The sequence below is a fragment of the Clarias gariepinus genome, chromosome 16 (genome assembly GCF_024256425.1).
Source record: "Clarias gariepinus isolate MV-2021 ecotype Netherlands chromosome 16, CGAR_prim_01v2, whole genome shotgun sequence".
In the NCBI taxonomy this organism is placed as follows: domain Eukaryota; kingdom Metazoa; phylum Chordata; class Actinopteri; order Siluriformes; family Clariidae; genus Clarias; species Clarias gariepinus.
The window spans coordinates 2,026,915-2,044,896 of NC_071115.1; the positions used below are offsets into that span (position 1 = coordinate 2,026,915).

General features: G+C 37.3%; 1 protein-coding gene across 1 annotated transcript in view; it reads left to right on the forward strand.

The window, feature by feature from the left end:
• The first annotated feature begins 12,971 nt into the window (after positions 1-12,971).
• The window catches only part of slc1a9 (solute carrier family 1 member 9), a 35,450-nt gene continuing 30,439 nt past the window's right edge, over positions 12,972-17,982 (forward strand). Inside the window, exons 1-2 of the mRNA XM_053514625.1 lie at positions 12,972-13,061; positions 16,048-16,102. The gene's annotated coding sequence lies outside the window, so the exon portion shown is untranslated. The remainder of the gene's footprint in view (positions 13,062-16,047; positions 16,103-17,982) is intronic.

The window sequence follows — 17,982 nt, forward strand, 5'->3', positions numbered from 1 at the left end:
GTTTAATCTTTACTCCAGACAGCTCAGATTTTACATATTAAGCTACACCCCATTGCCTCAGTCTTTCACAAACTTTGACTGAGAAGTTTCTGTCCCATCAAAGAACCCCATTTCTCCAGAATGTTGAAAAAGATGAAAGGATAAGAACAAGAAAAGGGGACAAAAGAGAAAGAGGTGTTGAGTTACAAGCCTGCCCCACTGAGAGTGTCCATGAAAGAGTTTGGGCATGGGAGAGATGGATGAGACAGAGAGTGACAGAAAGACTTGCACAGATAGGCTAAACAGAATGAAAGGAAGAGTCAGATTGGTATCAACTCCAACACACATACATACAGAAACTTTCATCAGCTCTCATGGCTATAGCCTGAAAATACATTCTCCTAACACACCCACTGCAGAAAGTGGTCCTCCTCATGAGCTTTCTCTTCCTCCTCGTCCTCCCCGCAGTATTCCTCCCTTGTCGTTCCTTCGTAATCTCCGTCTCCCTCCCACCATTCTGCATCTCCAGCTGTGTCTCAACTTGCCTTGTGTGCACTTAAATATTTCAGCCCCAGGGTCTATCACTCAGATAAAGGGAGAGTACGAGAAGAGCGAGAGAAGAGAATTCAGAAAGGCGCTGCGGGATATACTCGAGTAGGGCGATGAAAGTTCATTTCACATATTCGTTCTCACATACTTTATGTTCTTATGCAAACACACTCATCCCATTTGCTCCATTGCTCACAAGGTTTCACAAACGTTCCTGCTCTTGGCCATTCACAGAAAGCCAAGGGCTTTGTCACGTCTCTGAACCAGCAATTCCCGTTTACGCAAGGAGATTTTTTACACCCTAAACCTCAGATGCATATGGAGGGCACTCCTCTTGCACATTTACACACATACAGTACACACACCTGAAACTGACAAAAGAACAAATATTTACAACCAGAGCTGGTTATTCTATTTCATCATCCAGATAAAGTGAAAGAGAACAATGAAAACCATTTCTAAAGGACATACTTTAATGTCAACAGGCTAAAGAAAATTATAAGTGTATAAAATTCAGAGGTGAGGAAATGACTCTGACCTACTTAAAGCTTTACTTCCTCCAGTGTTTTTTTTTTTTTTTCTTCTTTTTTTTCATAGTGACACTTTATGAATGTGACCAAGTCAGGTTGATTTCCCCAGACATGGAAATCCCAACCCTGTGCAATTACAATCTGTAACATAGCTATTATGGCAATTATTGAAAATAGAGCTGTCAGGGAAACTAACGCTCTGTTCACATGCCACTCACACTCTCACAAATCTCAGGCTTAGTTATGCCTGAGGTTAACCCTAAGGTCGATTACAAGCCTCTTTGCAATGCAGGGTCCTAGCCTTGTTAAATCCAATCCTTTTTTTTTCTTCTCAACTCTCTGTGTCATCCCATTTTCTCTCTTTTTTGCCAATCCTCAAAACCTCTCTTTTTTCCTCCACCCACATTCACCTCACCCTTTATCCTCCCCAGCCAACCCACTGCCACCTTCAAACCATTAAATCACCCCATGTGCACTCTTTCCTTCCCCATGTGTTTCCAATTTGAGCCACGCTGCTTGGCTCAACCTAATTGTCTTGGACCTGTACCACCAACAGCAATCCACCATGAAAGGCAACGTAGAGGTCAGTGGTCAAGGGATGCCAGCAGGTACAACCGAGTCCCTGATAAATGGACTGTTCATGCCTCTGGCTAGCAGCACATTAGGAACGTTTCTTTTTCACAACAAATCATTTAACACTGCAGCCAAACACCCAAACTCAATAAAGTTGCCAGAGCCTGAAATTGGATTTCAGAGGTCAGAGGTGACAAAGTGAGGTTACTTAGATTCCCATGCAACAGACAGACTACATGCTAATCTCTCAGAGAACACTTAAGTGAGCAAACAGATGTACAGATAACGTGGTGGACACATGCTATTATTTCAGCAATGCTTGGAAAGTTCAGTAAATAAGGTTGGCAGTGAGAGATTTATGAGGTGCAGGAGGAGGTTCTGAGGTTTGAGGAAGGCCTCCATTATGGGAACAGCAGGTTTTTCTTCGTTTTGTCTAGTGACGGATTAGAAGCAGGTTTAACTTTAAGGAAAAGTTAAAGGGGGTCAGGGTAATAGGGTGCAATGTTTTTGAGACAAGAGCAATTTAGAACTCTGTCACCATTACAGATTGGTGGCGAAATCTGGCTGATTTTTACAAGGCCAAGCCATAGCAGTATTTTGTCTGCTCAGCAGAAGTATCCAAAACCAACTATATAGTCAGTTGTGCTTGTATGTGTCATGATCTTCCAGAAGGACGGCTTGGTCTGACCACTGTTTATGTTTCTAATGAACATTTACCAGGAATTGGATAAAATGTGTGCTATGATTTCTTTTTTTAAGAGCGTTGTTTTTTTACTCAGCTTTGCTCAATTACTGCAAATAAAATGCAATAAAAGTGTTTAATTAAGCAGTATTAGAAATAGATTTTCCACTTAATTCAGTAAAATATTTGGAATGGATTTTCATGGGTCGTATGAAGGCTTTTGCGGGGGTGTTTTTTTTTTTTTTTTGCTTGTTTTTTTTTTTTTTTGGCTCCACCATTGCGTTACATCAGTTGTATGCACAATCCTTTAAATACGCTTGCCGTCCGTTTACAAGTTGTATCACGTTTAAAACCGTTTTATTTTCTTGTGGAAACGTCCCGTTCCAGACTTGAATACGTTGTTTAGTTTCGGTCGAGTGATTGGCAACAGCCAGAGCACATGGTCAAGATTCTTGCACGTCATGAAGACCATGCTCCAAAGCTTTTCTGTGAAAGATTGACTCATCTCACACAAGATTTTCCAGTCAGATCTCATTGTCCAAAGCAGGTAATGTTCAGTAAACACTCCCCAATCCACCCCCTTAGGAAACACTTAAAGCTTTGATGAGTCGGCTCAGTTCTCTTCACGTGAGCCCACACTACATTCGCTAAGTTCCTATATAAAACTTGAATTTTAAATGCTTAGAAGCTTACAGTGGTAAATTAAAGTTTTTAACATTTAAAACATTTTAAAATTTTAAATTAGATTTTTTATTCATTCTTCTAACAAAATAACACCAACTGATCAAGCTTTTCATTTTTTAACATTGTAATTATTAAAAGATGACTGTTAGTAACTGTTATTTAACTCAATTTTAAAATAAATTCCCAATTCACTGGACAGCTAATGATGCTAATAAACTAAATGTTATCTTTGTATTACCTCAAGCTAACATTGAAAAATATTTTCATTCATTCCACCCTGTTTTGTGCATGTTTGTTATGATTACTGTATATTATGTTTTTTGTTGGGTTTGGCTGCAGTTCTGACCTGCACATCCAACTGTGTTCATACAAGTGCTGGAGTGATTCGTGTTGCGATTTTGTAAGTATCATGATATTTCATAAACATCCAGATTCTATTTTTTTGAACAAACTTAGCAAATAATTTGATCCTGATGCACAGGACACTGTGCTGCCTGGTAATGTGTAAATAGTTTAGAGTGCACTTCCTGTATGATTATAAAGGAACTGCAACATTTTACCACCTCAAATATAAACATAAATATATTAAAATGTAATTTAAGAAAAAAGTGAAGAATCAAATATTAAAATTTAATAAATTATTTTTTATTATAATATAATTATTTAAAAATAATTTCTTCATCTCTTTTATGCAGTAAGAATGGTAAAAACACTTTAAATTAGATTTAAACTGTATGAAATAAATGAAAGTTCTCCGTGAAGCTGTTCAGGGAGATGTTTCTGGGCGTGTCCCCATCTGAGATGTACAGTATCTAAGATCTTATTGCCTCATTGTTCTCATTCTACAATGGCATGATGAACTTTCCCCTCCACTCAGCAAAGTGCATTGTAGGGTTAAAATCTGTAAAGTGCTGAAACATTTGTCTTCAGACAGTTTATAATCTTCTCTAAATTTACATTTAATTTTTACTAGATTTTTAAGGACTATGTAAATGCAACTATTGCCTCTGATTAGTTTTCTGCTATTGCCTCTGATTAATTACACTAGGAATGAGACAGGGTACACCCTTGACAAAGTGCCAATCCATCACAGGGCACATGTGCACATACATTACAGGCAATTTTGGAATGAAAATTAGCTTAATGTGAATGTCTTTAAACTGTGGGAGGAAGCACCAAGCATGGGAAGAACATGCATGAGGGGGAAATCGAACCTTCAAGCCTGGATGTGCAAGGCCACAGTGCCACCCAGAACTATATTATTTGACACAATTTAAAAAGTAAATGTGTAAAGTTACTCAGGCGTTAAAAAACAATTTATCATTTAAAACTAAGAACATTTGAAATGTTTGGAGACTTCAACCAAATCTAGTGTAAATCCATGCCTTTTTTCAAGACAGGGAACTTTTAGCCCAGGCGTGATAACAATCTTCTTCTCCTAAAGCACTTCAATCCTGCCGTATTTACTCAGAGAGAATGCTAGATCACAGATCTTTGTGGATATTCCCAAAATAGCAAGTGCTTGATGTATTATCTGGACCGTGTTTTAAAACATGCAGATCTGATTAATTCTATGGACATACAACCCTTCCTACACACACATTTTCTGTGTAACACATTGTAAACCTTTCCGACCGGCCGTATGGAGTTTCAGCGGGCGGCTTTGTGCTTAAACCACTCCGGCAATTAGTGACGGATAGACTTACAGCACATCCGTTGCACAAAAGAGAGAGAAAAAGAGAAAGAGAGTGAGGGCCTTCTTCAGCCTTTTCCATCTGGCCATCCTGTGGGACAGGGTGTGTGTGTGTGTGTGTGTGTGAGAGAGAGAGAGCGAGAGATGTGTGTACATGTTCTCTTGTTTTTGCATGTGTAGGATCACTTGTGAGTGACTGTTGAATGCACAAGTGTATACCACGTCACTGCACTCTTTGTTCATGCATATAATCGTAGTATTGCTTTTCATTCATGCGAGTTTGTGGTATGAGGAAGAAGTGAAGGTAAAGGGAAAGAGAGAGATCAGAAGATAGAGCGAGAGAGAGAGTGGGATAATTAAGGGATCTTCATGAACTCTACCTAAGCTTTGCGTCTTTAGGTGTAAGCTGACTGTACATTCACTGTAACTGCAACTAATCCTGTTTGCCATAATGATTTGACATTACAGGTCACTCTGATGGCAGACAAGCGATTTCTATAGGAACTGAGACACTAATTAAAGAAACAGTCCTTTAAAGCTTCTCTATATTCACTTTTTAATTTTTTTTAATTTTTGAGAAAAGAAAATGAAATATGGACCTCTGAAATCACTTACAATGGACGTTTGAGGGCAGTCGTTAACTTTCATCCATAAAACTTTAATGGCACAAGCCATTACGCTGGAACAAATAAAATCATACTAGGATGAGACAGATGTGTGTGAAAGTTCTTACTGATTTCCAGCACTGGACAAGCCCCAGGTACTCTAAACTTTCCTAAAGATTTTGCAGTACTCTTCTTAAAGTTAATATGGTTCATGATCTTTCAGACTCTGTGTTTACGTTTACTTAGTTTAATTAGTTACTGAATATTTTGTTAAAACACATTTATGACAGATTTACTATTTATCAATATATGTTTTTCCACAGTTTATTGTTTGCGTTCAAGCCCTGTCAGTACAGCTGGAGTATCTCTGCCTTTCTTGCAGTGGACCAGGGTTGGATTCCTCGACCAGGAGCCCTAGTCATAGGGTTGTAAAAGTCAGTGCATACCCAGTGCTGGTCCCAAACCCAGATAAAATAGGGAGGGTTCCGTCATGAAGGGTATCCGGATAAAACCTGTGCTAAATCAGATATCCAGATGGGATAATTCAATGTGGCAACCCCTATGGGGATCATCTAAAAAAGAACAAAAACATTACTGATGAGGTTATATGTATTTTCCCATTGATGGCCATTATAAGCGATTCAGTTATGGAATGCTTAATGATGCGAGGCAGAAGCACAGACATGAAAACTAAAAACTAAAATTGTTGGTGCATTGATGGCTCTTTATAGCTTACCTGCGTCTCCTGCATGGCAGGCAATTATTCTGGTTTGCTTTGCTAGGGTGAGTTTATTGCTCACATACAGGACTAGATGGGCTTTTTACTCAGATTATTGGTAAAGCACAGCCACCAGACTGGTCTCTGAGGCTTCTGTATGCACCAGAAAAGGGGTTCTGAAGGACCAGGAGCTCATGAGGACACCTGCTCTATGTCGAGCGTCCAATGCACCTGCTCTGGCTTTTGGCAGGTTGGAGCAACTATGGAAGAGAAGCTGGAAATGAACCACATGAAGTACCCTGCCAGCCCCAGGATGGCACACACCTGTTTCTTTGTTGTGGAATGAGGATAGTTTTGCAAAAAACTTTTCTTCTCCTGAAGCTTGTGGATGTCTTGGGCTTGCCAATACTACAGGTATTGTGTCCGGTTCAGCTCCAGGTGACAATTTTTGGGGTCTGTGAGCCCCACCTATTTCAGATTGGACAGCTCCCTCTTAACATGATGAAGATGATTGGCCTAGGAATACAATTGGATGACAGCATCTTCCAGGTAGTCGATGGCAAAGACATGGTGCCAGCACAGGACAATGTCCATCAAAAATTTATCTTCAATGATACCTATCCCAGGAAACTTCGGGCACAAACTTCGTGGGGGACACCCTAAACAAGGTGCTAATAGAATTTTAAAAAACATTGACTTTTGTTTTGCAGAATTTTTCTATGACCTAAGAGGTGCAAGAGGGCTGTGGCAGAATGTAATGCCATAAATTCTGGAGATTTGGAACATAAAAGGGAGATATACACTGGTGTGATGAATGTTTTAATCTAGGTATTTGTGTAAATGTGTATTCATTTATTTAGAGCTGGCTCTGTGATGTCTGTGCTCGAGTGACTTATGTCAAATAATTTTTATGTATTATAATTGTTATGGGTTTTCATGGTAAGGACTTGTATATCTATTTCCCTTGCATTTCTGATTAGTATCCTGTGGAAAACTACTGTATACCACACCAAACTGCAAAGGAAACAAAATAATCAATTTCACTTTGATTAGAGCTCATAGATGTAAATGTCATGATCATGAAGATTTCAGACTTTGATTTGCTTTAAAAATGTTGTTTTTTTGTCCCAGACTGTTCCAGAGTTTTCTTCAGCTAGTAGAACACCAGACGTCCCGGTGAGGAAGAATGATGAAAGAATATAGAAAAGAGAAAACCAGAGTAAGAGTGATTACAGACTGATGATTCAGCCTTTCTTTGCATATGTGAAAACGTCTTACAAACTAAGATTAACAGCAACCCACAAATGAACCATATGCAGACCACCTTCAAAGTCAGTCTGAGTTAGATTGCAGTTGGATTTTGTGGTCTGCTTGATTTGCGTGTTGAGAAAACAAAACAGCCTTGGTCCACTTCATGGTTCGCCTTTCCGCTTAATGAACCCTGAGGTTCACCATACATACTTATGTAATTACAACTGGTCTTCTTCTCATGAGCAAATATAAGAGAACCAGAAGGTCTGCACATGGATTTTTGTGTTATTACAAAGAGATAGCTGAATTTTTCAGTATCAAGGAAGATGAGGACCAGATTAAACACCAGCTGTTCTCAAAACACAAAGATATGAAATCTTTTACTTCAGCCTGTATTTTTTTTTAAAAGGGGGGAAAACAAAGGCTGGAGAAGAGCAGCACTGCAATAACACGTCAGAGTCAGCAAAAATACATGTTCTCTATACGATAAACCTCTGAAGCTTTTGTTGGAAATGAAACACATGTCTGGGATCCTGCCAGTGATAAAAGGACGAAAAAATAATATAAAAATAATATAAGTTCCACACCTTAAACACAGCACCATCAGTAACACAGCTTAAAAATGCACTATGAAAAAACACAAACATTCCAGAAGAGAGGAGTGTGCATACGAAGAACTGGAGTAAAAACTTCTCGAGCAAGTCTAGTCAACAGCTTGTTGACTTTGTTAAACATGACACCAGTGCTGAGAGGATAACCTGACCAGAATCAAAGCAATGAGACTAAGTGTACAGCCTGGGGCTCAAGCTACTTTCCAGCCATCCAACCTGTCAGTCAGGGCTACCGAATTGGCGTCAATAAATATTATTAACATTAAAACTTACAGATAGGTTTGTTAAGCTGATTAGTCAAGATGAATGCTTGTCTATATTCAATTAATTTTTATTTATATGGTGATTTCAACAATAGTCCATGTTGCAAAGCAACTTTACAGAATAAAAAAAAATATAGAAATTAGTTTGAAAGTTTGAGGAAAAATGTAAAAAATATAGTCATCAGATTTCCGCTGGTCAGCAAGCTGAGGGCGAAAGTGGCAAGGAAAAACCTGTGAGAAATCAGGGAACTATTAAATCAGAGCCATCAAAGAAAAGCTGTCTGCATTGGCCAAGTTTAAGATCATCTTCTTCGTCTATTGTTGAACTCAGAGTTAATGAGACTCACAAGTTTTAGAGCAAGAATTAATTAATTAAAGGCAGCACAGTGGCTTAGTGGTTAGCACTGTTGTCCTGCACCTCCAGGGTTGGGGGATCAATTTGATTGGTGTTTCCAAATTGCTCATAGTGTATGACTGGAGGAGCATTCTAGTGACTTGGTGGTTGGCACGGTATATGGAGTTTGGATGTTCTACCTTTGTTGGTAGTTTCCACCAGGTAAAACAGTTTCCTCGAACAGTTCAAAGACATGTGGTGTAGGTTGAATGGCATTTACAGTACAATCCCTTTGAATGGCAATTAACTATGCATGATTGAGTGTGTGTGTGTGTGTGTGTGTGTGTGTGTGTGTGTGTGTGTGCAAATGCCCTCCAATGGGTTGGCATCCCATCCTTGTTGTACCCTGCCTTGTGCCCTGAGTTCCCTGTGATGGGCCCCCTGTGAACCTACACATGATAGGAGGTGGAGACAATGGATGAAGGATCCTTACAGCTTCTTAAATATATATATTTTCTGAATGTTTTTGCAGTAATCATACACACTGTCCTGTGGGTTTATTGCACTTCTTATGCCGTGTGTGGAGGTTGTGTGTCATCCTGCATGCTGACTGATTCCTTCAGCATGCTATTTCATTTCATTTCCTGCATACATACGGATTCCAGTACAATAAATGTTTAATTGTCATAACAGTAAGATGAAACACCAACCATAAAATAACCCACAGGAACAACTCGTTCCACAAAATGGCCCAAAAGAAATCTGAAACATTTCGAGCAAACTATGCCAGACCCCGCTACATATGTTAGCATTTAGCATTTTTACAATTATTCTTCAGCCTCATTCTGTGTTAATAAAATATATCCCTCATTTGTACACATGAGATTATGGCCTTATTGAAAGATCAGAATAAAACATGCATGATGCAATCGGGCCACCGAGTTCAGCATCATTTATAATTTGTATTCTCTATTTTTATTTTTCTTCTCCACACAGAACATATGGATTTAATGGAAGGTGCGGAAATGTCTTTTTCAGAATAGGGACACCAACAATATGGTCCCATACTGTACATTCCGCTGTTAAAACAAATATCTAAACAATAATTGTGTTGATTAAAAATACCACAACGATGCTGCATCATGGACGCAATGAAACTGTCTGGAAAAGCCTTTAACATCATGATATTCTAAAATTTTGTAATAGTATGGTTCATATAGCAGGAAACACTGGTGCTTGTCCTCAACTGAATTAGACAAAATTGTGAAACAAAGATACAGAAACATATTGTAGCGTTTTTATGCCGGAAAGAATGCTGGAGAGACGAGTGAGCTTATTTGCTGCCCAATGCAATGGCTGGGAGTACTTTATTAGGCACACAGCATGTAAGGCATGAGCAGCACCTTCACTCAGGAACCTACATCCAATTCAGCTTCAGCCTGAACCAGAGCACATTTCACACGTCACACCACACACACAAACAGGGCCGAAGCCACTAACCCAAACACCTTTCCCCGACATGGTGAACACACCGACATCCCCGCAAGGCATGCTGGTCGTCAGCCGCCGCCCCGCCCACGCCACAATATATACAATTAATTTAAATTATGATGAAAAAAAATTGAAATGATTAATGAATTAAAAACAACAATGTTGTCACTATGGAAACCAAAAAAAAAAAAGATAGGTAGAAAATTTATGACCAGACTACCACCCAAATGTGGATGCGTTTCCTGTTCAGTCTGGTTCCTCACAAGGTTTCTTCTCAAGGAGTTTTGTTCTTGGCATCGTCACCACTCAGCTCGCTCATCAGGGACAATCTGATCATTCTGATTTATACACATTTCCTCATACTTTTCATACACATTTCTCTAATTTTCTTTTGACAATACCATCGTTAAAAGCGATATATAAATAAAATTCAATTAAATGGAATTAAAGTAGATGTTCTGGCATCAGTAATCATGACATAGTCATTTGAATTTTTGTTGTTCCCGGCTGGGTATAGCATGCCAAAAAAAATTCTAAGATAAGCTGTTGTCGCAGAAGTCGTCACACAACAAGATTCAATTCTGGTAATTATAGACCTGCTTGAAAATAACAGCTTATAGACTGGAAAAAAAAAGGAAAGGAAAACAGTCGATGTGGTTACCACATGGACGGTGAGTAATTTATTGCCATAAATTAGTCTATGAGAAGATTGCACATATATAAAGTAATTAAATAATTTTCATGTCATTTTGATGAAGTATTTACACATTTGCGTAAAAACTAAAGATGTCACACATTTTTTTTCATAATTTCATTTGTAATGTCTGGCTGTTTGCCAGAATTCAGCTACAGCTATTTATAATGAGTTGTTCAAGAATATTTTGCATCATCATAGACCTCGTCAGAGATAGAGCCAGAATCTGAAACTGAATATAAATATAAATATAAATATAAATAAGGATCCATCAGTAACCAGCTCAAGATGCTCCATGTGTATTAGCGTGCGTACCTTGTTAATGTTGATGCCAAAAACGACGTATAATAATTGGAGCGTGCTCATCTAGGGTTCCCTGGTGAGGTAGTTTCCAGCATTTTACCGCTGAGGCCTGGATTTGATTCCAGCAATTTGGGTTTGCGGTCTTAGTGCCGGATAAAACTTACAGAGGGTTGCATCAGAAAGGGCAAGCCAAAGGAAAAGAAAAGTAAGCTTTACATGTAACAAGTGTGTAACGCAATATATGAATACAACTGTTTTATGTCATAATTTACAAGACTAGTTCATGCATCAGTTACGGTCATGCTATGCAATTTTAGTCACTTTATATATATATATATCTTTAATATTTAACTCAATCATGTTCGCGAGCTGATGGAGTGGAGGCTGATAATTCCCACATTACTCTGCATTACCCACATGGAGACTAGTATGAAATGCGAGCCACCTGCCTAAAGAGGATCCGAGCTAAAAAATAACAAATGTTTTAGATGTATTAGATGATGCAAGGAATATTTAAATTCTGAGTGGATTTAAAATTAAAGTATTGGAAAAACTTATTTTACACCTCCTGACCAATCAGCGGGCACAATTTAGAAGCGCTGTCATATACGTACATTACATACATGAATATAAATTTTCGTTCTGTGTGCAGTCAGTCTGTTTAATGTTAACACCATAACACTGATTCGAGCTACAGTAATAAATCCCAGCTGCTCCCGATGACAATATTTGTCCTTTGTAATTATATTAAATAAGCAGGAAAAACAAATCAGTGTCAAATTTACTGTAACACACACTTTCAAAGCAAAATCGTGTTCTTTCATGACATGACAAGTTACATCCCTCTTACTCCTCTTGGCCCTTTATCATGAACCACTTTGTAGACTTCACACTTTCTACCGGACGGAACAGAGAGTCATCGCCCTCCAGTGGATCAAGAACAGAAGCACATCCATCCATCAGTCTATCCAACTATCCATCCATCCATCCATGTTGTGGATAAACCGTCGATCAGGATGAGAAGATGGAGCAGGTGGCCAGGGGCGTGTTTCCATGCACAGAAGGATCCTCGCACCTCGTTGTGTTTAATCTCCATGGGAATCTGAGTCCATGTTGCAGCTCATTTTGCTCTTGCTCTGCTTTTGGGTGAGTGACAGTTTCAGCATGTGTTCAGCACCTTAGCTGGAGAAAAGAGGAGAAGATAGAAACCAGATGGAGTGAAAATAGAGGGAAAGAATTGATTCGTTGCCCTCACTCACTAAATCTTATGCATGCTCTTTTATTCTTTATTTACTTCACATTTCATTCCACTTTTATTATACTCTATCTCATGTCCTAGTGTTTTTCCCCCCTATTGGTATCAATATTTTTTCTCTCAACTAACTTAACACAAGTATTATAGCCATCCATGCTTAATGAGGGAATATAAATAGTATTGATAACCTGTAAAAGATTTGTTATGTTACAGTCCATCCGTCCGTTCTCTCTATATCGCTTTTCTGTGAAGAGTCCCAGAGAACTCAGGGTACACACACACACACACACACACTAATACACACACACACTACTGCATGTCTCTGGACTGTGGGAGGAAACTGGAGTTGTATTTGGACATACACAACGCTTAGAAATCCGTATAATTCTTTTTTTTTTTTTTGCAGAGACTTGTGGACTGATGCTGCATGAGCGCCACTCAACCTTCAGGAATGCATGATGCGTGAAATGCAGAAATATTTATTACTTACTGTATGACTCACTACTTCCTAATGCTCCAGTGATAAAATACTCTCTCACATCGTATAGTTTCCACCTCTAGTGTTAGATCCGTGTGATTTAAAACAGGAAGAAATCACAGGAATAAAAGACTGTTTTATGCTTTAATAAGAAAGTCATCAGTAGCTACATTTAATCCTGATTCCTGTGTGACTGTTTACATGCATGTTGCTCTGATAGTATGTGTGTTTACAAGCTCAAAGCATTTTATAAGAGTAGAACATCTTTTTTTTTTCATATGCACTGTGAAGCGTTTAATTTGTGAGACTAGAAGTATGGAAGAAGAGTGAGACGAAGAAGATGATAAGATGAGATAAGATCATGCCAGGTAAGATAAATCTCAGCTTCTGCGTCTTTTTCTGATGATTGGTTAGATGCTTTACTTCACATTAAACGTGAGACAATCAGAGTTCCTTCCTCTGCCAGAATCCTTACTGTTTACTTTTTAGGAATGGAAGTAAAATTTCCAGCACAGAAACATGTCACGCTGCATAATGGTTCCCCAACATGGGACAAACGTGCTCAGAAAGTCTAACAGGGGGGTCAATGAAAAAATAATAATAAATTTTAACTAAACATACAAAATGATTGCAAAATATGTCAAATTTTTAAGAACAGGTTTATGAACAAATAAGATTTATTAAATCAAAACAAACACATGCACTTAAACATGCAATTGTCAAAACTATTATTTGATCCTTTCCATGTCTTTCATAAAAGTTTTACATAAAAATTTGTAATGAAATAATTTAATTTAATGGTACTGTAGTTTTGTATGACCACGCTTCAGTCTCTCTCTCTCTCTCTCTCTCTCACACACACACACACACACACACATATACGCGCACACAGATGCACACACCCATGCACAAAAATCATCAAATTACTATTATGGCATTTAAAATCTATTTTTGGCCCTTTTGCACCCAAGCCACAAAGTCTAATGAAAGAACAAAACCTCTTCTTTAAACCAAGTCCTTCATTTTTATTCTCTAGACCTCGTGTAGTTAAAAATAAAACATACTTTATCATGTTTCTAAAAAATTGCAAAATAAAAAAAAAAAGCGTATACATCCTCATTTAAAGAAATGTACGTAGGGATCACTTGACTGCTTAACTCATAACTTTTTAAAGTTGTAAGCACTTGTGTAAGCACAAGTGTATGTGTGTGTGTTTAATTTAATTTAAGAGAAAAAAAAAACTTTTTTATTTTTATAATTTTGTCATATATATGCTTGAACACATTAATGAAATTTCTCACCAGATATGACATCATTCCAGGCGAGATGAAAGGGGGGGGGGGTAGATTTCTAGATCTGATTGGCTAGAAATAACGCACTTGCACAAATGACTGCTGTGTGCTATTTCAGCAAACACATTAATAGACAACTTTTCTAAACTTGAGTATACAACTTTAAGAAACTTCCACCCAGAACAAACCTGTGATTTGCAGCTGCATTATTGTCAGAGCTGCGGTTATAGAACATGAATCAACACCTTCTGATCAATCAGAGAAAAAAAAAAAATCTACAGCGCTGTGGAATAACAGAACAAAACATCTGCCCAATCTTTATTCCACTCCTCTCAGTATTTAATACAAGTTCCACATTTCAGTTACACTTTCCAGTAATCATTAGCACGTAATCGTCTTTCTTCCTGCCGCCAGTCAAACGTTTAGCACGTACATGTCTCCAACATGTTCAGATTCTGGAACGTGTCCAAAGACAAGAACAAGACTTGAGCTGCCTGTGTTTGTTTCCATAATTGTAGACACTCCCAGGAAAAATGGAAGTCAGTGGGGCTTTGTAGTCTCACCGACAATGGACTCGCTTTACGTGATTTAGAATTTCCAGAAAAGAATTTCACAATTCTCTCCGGAGACTGTAGAATTCCAGGTCCTAGTGGTTATTAAGACTTCTAAGTCATGGTCAGTAAAGTTCATGTCGTGTTTCCAGACTTCACCTGAATGTAATCATTTACAAACGTAATTTGTAGTATGTGCACTTATTTTGATCATGGAGGGAATAAACATGTTCTTATTATATAGTTTATGTTTAAATCATTTATTTATTAAAGAGCTTCAAATTATTGCCATCCTTATATTATTTTTTAACATACAGCCCTGGAAATTTGGGTTATTTTGTTGTCTTGTGATGATGTCATTTCCTTTAAATATACGCTCTAAATAACAGTGGTTATATTTGAAATTTTGCTAATATTGTCAGCAGTTTCATCTTACCATTGCATGCATCTGTAAGAAAAAAAACATAAGAAACTAATAATTTTACAGTGGTCTCTTTTTTTCTTTCCAGAGCTGTAAATGTGCTAATTGTGATTAACTATAAGAAACAGAATTTGTTGGAAAAATATACAGTAGTAAACAATAATCATTATTATTGGAATTAACAATTGGTCTGTTTATATATATATATATATATATATATATTTGAAGGTGGACAATTTTTTTTATGTGTGTAATATCTTTTCTAATATTTTTTTAACCACAGTTTTGCAGTTTTACGAGTGAAACAGCTGTTAGTTTTTACTGAGCATGCTGGAGAATATGAGTTCTTCTGGTAACTTTATTACACTTGCTCCTTTCTATTATTTTGGAAATAGTGAATGGTTTTGTACATAATAATGCAAACATGATAAACATGTACAGTATACCAACATTTGCACTACAGATAATATGGTGCCTAAGACTTTTGCACAATACTATATATTCACTTTTTGGAGAAAAATATCTTACCCTAGACCCTATTAACTGGTGAGAAAGTCCTTGGTAAATTCAATTACTTTGATTTACAACATAAAAATTACAACAATTTAGCTTTAAAATTCTGAGAAAAAAAATACAAAAGTATTTTTGTAATTTTTATTTTCTAAGTATTTCATTATGGTTTCTCTTCAGTATAATATATAATTTATAAATTTATAAAAATATTTTAAAAACACAAATAAAGTTAATGGCAGAAACATAAAAATATTTTAAAATAATGCAGAAAATATGAAATAATACCCAATGTGTTTTTTTTTTTTTTTGCCTGAATAAGGGTTAAACGTTAAATGCTAAAGGGATTTTGGTACTGAGGTTGATGAAAAGCATTCTCAAAGATAAACCAAGTAATTTAGGCAGCGATAGAGAGAGAGAGAGAGAGAGAGAGAGAGAGAGATTTAGTGAGCGAGGCAGAGAATCAAGCTGTCTTTATTAATCTGTGAATTTCCCCAGATGACGCAAAGAATGTGACTCCATCCTCTCTCTCTCTCTCTGTCTCTCTCTCTCTCTCTCTATCTGTCTCATCTTTTCTCAGTGTGTCTTTCCTGATGCTGCTGTCCCTGTGGGTGAAAGACAACAACAGAACACAGGTAAGCCTCATTCCAAGCTCCTGCTCTTTCGAACCCTTTGCCTAATCTTTCTTATCTCTTCTTTTCCTCCTCCTGTGTGCTCTGATTCAGCCTTTACTCACAGTAACTCAAACAACTCAAGCGATTATGTCAGAAGTTTCGCCTGCATGTCGTCAGTGTTATAATGCATCTCCTGGCACGATTTAGCTCGCACAGGAGTGTGTGTAGTGTAATGATCCGTGCGCTTCCTGTGACTGATATCCCTGTGCTCTCGCGAAGGCCAAAGCCACTGTGAGTCAGCGTTGAGTTCATCAAGTGTACATTGACTGATAATGGATAACTTAAAGAGCCCAGATTAGGGCGTTATTAGATGGATGACTCAAAGAACAGCTATTCACACACACATTACTACATTACTACATCACTACATTACGACGAGTGTGTGATCTTGTGGACTGGTGGTATGTAGGAGTCAGAGTTTACCCAAGGTGCTTAAACTACATTATTTCATAAGTTTTTGGAAACCCAAGAAATTAATCCTCTTAATACTAATAATACTGTAGTTCTGTTAAAACCTGCTCGCCATACATTAAGTGAATAATTTTCTATAACTGAAGTTACTACAAATCACAGGTTTGTATTAATACACTCATTCTGACCTCAACCTCAAATAGCGGATTTAACTTTCCAAAATATTTATAATAATTAAAGGATTAAAATGGTGCCATTATTTAGCAAAAAAAAAAAAAAAAAAAACATCTACATTATACCAGTGAAGTTTTACGTTAGGAAATGTATATTTACGTTTATGGAAGAGTCTCTAGTGTCAGAGACTTGTAAAGTTGTACGTTTAACTTCTCTGAGACAGAAACATTTTTAAGACAAAGTGCTCTGAACTTAGCAAGGCATTGTGTTGTTGTTTTTTTTACTTTAAAAGAAAGAAAAAAAGAGAGGTTGGTAAGGAAGCGACTGTTTATAGCTGCTCTAACGGAAGTGAGAACAGGAACTTGTCTCAAGAATTCCCATTCCCAACATTAAATGTAACTATGAATAAATAAAAAGATGTGCTGTTCTTCAATAAATATTATGACTAATGATTGGTACGTTGCTGTGGTATAAGAGGAATAAAACACTTCGGTGTGTGTTGTTGGATTGGTCACACTACAAAATCACCTAATATTTTCATTATATTAATGAATTATTATATTCACATCTTGACACTTGGTTATTAAAAAGTTAACTGTATTAAAAGTTACCTCTATTGACCAGAGATTACAAGTTCTTCCCTGGTTGGTCGTTATCGTACGAGAGTGGGTCGGTGGGTGGAAATTGGACCAGGACTAATAGAATGGGGGGGGGGGGGTATCCCTATATCTGTAAGAACATCTTAAACTTTTCATATTTACTTAGAGCCCATTAGCCATTTAACATTTAACTAAACTCTTGTGTGCTTGCAACTACATATTTCTTAAGGATTTAATGAATAACTGAGCCCAGAACAATGCAGTAACCTTTAAGGGTTCTAAACTTTGATGTCTACATTTTCAGTATATACTGTACCAAGTTAAACACTTTCCTTTAATAGTTTAATGATCCAGGAAATAGCTGTATGTTTAGTTCCCGTTAGTCAAACAGTCTAGGAATATGGCTATTTCTGCAGAAAGAAAAAATTCAATTTGTACTCCAGTAAAACCTTCAAAGATACCCCAACTCAGTGGGACAGCCGAAGCTTCATATGAGTCTTAGCTTATCTGTAGAAACATTTTTTCTATGAGGGTTGTGGAATTTGATCGCGATTACTTACATTGAGCTCACACTCCAGGTGGACATAGCATATTGTATTGTAGTTATATGCACCACAATTTTGATTTAAGACAGACTTAAAAAAAAAAAAAAAATTA